At 38.9% G+C, this 3,374-nt stretch overlaps 1 long non-coding RNA gene across 1 annotated transcript in view; it reads right to left on the bottom strand.

The window, feature by feature from the left end:
- Positions 1–1,754: 1,754 nt before the first annotated feature.
- LOC106880636 (uncharacterized) overlaps positions 1,755–3,374 on the bottom strand; it is a 4,921-nt gene continuing 3,301 nt past the window's right edge. The window contains exon 3 of the long non-coding RNA XR_001410766.2: positions 1,755–2,197. This is a non-coding gene — a long non-coding RNA (uncharacterized LOC106880636). The remainder of the gene's footprint in view (positions 2,198–3,374) is intronic.

Here is a 3,374-nt window from a genome sequence, read left to right as displayed (position 1 = left end):
TTTCTTTTTGTATTGACTCTTCATAGAGTCGCAAGCTATGTAAACACTCAGTTGGAAATATTTGAATCAATCATTGGTTTTACTCCTATAAAGTTCTAAGTGGTATAGGTAACTCATTAGGTAATTATGCACACTAGGAAAACGCTGTTGTACGTTCCATCTTGGTCAAACAATCTTACCCAGTATGATCCTTCAATGTGGCGATGGAAGCATTCGACAGCATGGATGTCTGTGACCTCATAAGATTTTATATACGAGATACCTTAACGAAGAAGCTCGCGTCAGTCCCTTTTGGTCTGTACAAAGATGACATTTTGGTCATGTCTAGAGCTGCCAACGAGTATACTGGAGGTAGAGTTAGGAAGGAACTAATTTGTACTCTTAGACCCCATGACCTTAACATTACAACTGAGACCTACGTTACCATTGTTAAATTTTTAGACATTGCTCTAGGCCTGGGTATCTGTTCATACAAGCCCTATCACAAACCAAACGAAAGGCTGTCGTACATTAAAAACACTGTCCTGGCACTGACCTAGTGAAGGACATTATAATAAGAGGATTTTAAACTTGCCTCAAGTAAAGAGATTTTTGATGAAAGCTTCTTCACCGATGGGATCTAAGCTCTGCAATACCGATAGGGTTATGTTGGAAAATAAACCTCATTTGGTCACATTCTATGAGAGTATCTTGGCCAGCTCATGAATTTTTTTACCCGACCCTCCCTCATAAATATATGAGTTTATGCGTGTGTGTGTGTGTATTTATATGCACACACACATGCACTCAACCACACACACACATATACGCGCGTGCACACACACACTAAAATGACATTTTAGGACAGCTGCTAATCACATGCGTGATGTCTTCCACAGAACATGACAGCCTACACATGCTGTTGTACCTTGGGATTAAAAGAGTGTCACTGTCTCTCTTGTTCACAAAGTACTTTGTGGCAATCTCCTGTTCCTGGATTGCAAACACATAGCCTTCAAAGTGTGATGTGATATAGTGGTCTTGTGTCTAAGAGTGGCTGTGCTTCATGTCAATTCTACTGTCTTCTTCAAGCTTCCGGGCAACATACTCATGCATGATGTTTGTTTTTTTTGTATGTTGAGTGCTTTCCATCCAGGTCTTCTTTGAGGTAAGAGAACCCAGCTGTTTTGAGGCTGTATAGGAGACCATCAGGAAGAGAGTGTTTCTTGAGGAGTTCACTGCCAACTCGTACAATGTTGCTCACTTCACTTTTCAGGACTGCATTAATGTATTTATTTTTGCTGCTGTTGTTTTACAGATGCTGCCTAGGCGAAGGCAGAGATTCAGATTGAGAGAGAAAGAAAGAAAGAGAGATATAGTGGGGAGAGAGAGAAAATGCATGTATGTATGTACATATGTATTCATACGTGTGAATGTATATGCGTGTGCGACAAAAACCATATAGCTGATGAAGCTAAAACTGACGATCCATTGGTATTGGTCTCCAGAGTGTCGGTATGAGGAGACGATGTCACCCTCTTTTTCAGCTTAGCCTGTCTATCTATATCATGAGGGAAGGTTGTATGGGTGAATGACATTGTGTACTAATACTGAAGGATTGCTGCCAAACCTTCATAGGTTTAACGTCAAATAAATCAAATAAATAAATAAAATAAAATAAACAAAAACTATTAATAACAGAATTTCAAGCCTTGTGCCTATAATAGAAAAGATCATGTTAGATCAAGATGGTTCAAGAATGGAACACATGGAAGAGCTTGTCATTTATTTTTCTTATACTTAAAAAAACACTCTCATTTTTACATTACTGATTCAGCTGACAGTTGTGATCTATCTATCTATCTGTCTGTCTGTCCATCCATCTACCAATCTCTCTCTCTCTCTGTCTGTTTGTCTGTCTGCTCGTCTGTCCGTCTGTTCTTCTGTCCGTCTGTTCTTCTGTCCGTCTGTTCTTCTGTCCGTCTGTCTATCTTTCTGTCTGTTTGTCTGTCTGTCTGTCTGAACGAGCAGATTTATGAAATAAAGGCCTTCCAGTCATGACCATTCCGCCTACTTGTATACCTAGAACTACACTGGAACATAAGCTCTGAAGACGATAGGAGTAATTTGAGGGAAATTTGGCTGCTATTTCTAGCTTGATCGCACAACCACGTAGACGACCGCTTGCTGGCTCACGCTGTAGTAGAAGGTAGATTCGCTAAGGTAAAGACATGAACAAGGGAGTAAAGTGTAAAAATATGTTAAATAAAGAAAACTTTTGTACATTAGATAGCTGCAGTAAAAATAGTAGATATAGAGTGAAAACGTAAGCACATCTAGATAAAGTAAAATTAATTGCTTGTTACCTAAAGTCAAATTAAAAATAACCCACTAAGTACACAGATAAGGATATCTTAATACATGTCTCAAATAAAACCTACTGTTCTGTATATCTATAAGAGAACGATTTAATGGAATGGAGGAGGAGGAGGAGGAGGAGAAGAGAGAGAGAGAGAGAGAGAGAGAGATAGATCTTGATATTTGAGCTGGATATATTACATTAGCTATGTTGTCAGAATGAATGAAGATATGAGATATCCCAATATATAAAAGGCAGGGTGTGTGTGTGTACGTGAATGTAGTTTATACACGTCCAGAAATTAGCACGCATGTCGCTCCAATTTTAGGAGGACATTCGTCATGATCCTAGCTGCATTTTCGTCAACTTTTTCTCTCAGAGGCACCCGCGTATAGCTATAAAAATCGATTTTCAACCATAACTTTTACCAATTTTGAAGTTTGTTGACATGGCGAAGTCAAACTGCGTACGCGCGTGAAGGAGAGAGAGAGAAAGAGAGAGAGAAAGAGAGAGAGAGAGAGAGAGAGAGAGAGAAAGCTTGGTTTGGAGTTCAAACAACTGAAGAAAGCCACTGAGTAGAATAACCGTAACAGCTAAGACCAGTTTAAAATGTTCATGGTTGACAATAAATCGTAGATGGAACCTTTCTGCTGGCGATAGATATTTTAAATCCTCGGTGCTCTACACTTGCGAAGCGTCATGCTAGAGGGCGAAACTCTTTTGATAATGAGATACCTGTTTAATATACAGCAGGGTTTATGATGACGCCATTATCCTAGCTTGCAAACTCTCTAAAGGAGTTCCTACAAGTTCTGTGTCGGGCAAAGCAAATCTGATACCCGTCTGTCCACGCACACACAGAAATAGAATATCGTTCAACAAGGATACACATTTCTGTCTTTCTCTCGAAACACAGATAAATACATATATACATATAAATATTAATATATTTAAAGAAAAGATCCCGAGATCCATGATGACCGTAGCCACATGGCTGAAACGCATAAAAGAAATACGATATATATATATATATATA

Source organism: Octopus bimaculoides, chromosome 9 (assembly GCF_001194135.2).
Source record: "Octopus bimaculoides isolate UCB-OBI-ISO-001 chromosome 9, ASM119413v2, whole genome shotgun sequence".
Lineage (NCBI taxonomy): Eukaryota > Metazoa > Mollusca > Cephalopoda > Octopoda > Octopodidae > Octopus > Octopus bimaculoides.
This window is presented reverse-complemented; position numbering and strand designations above follow the sequence as displayed.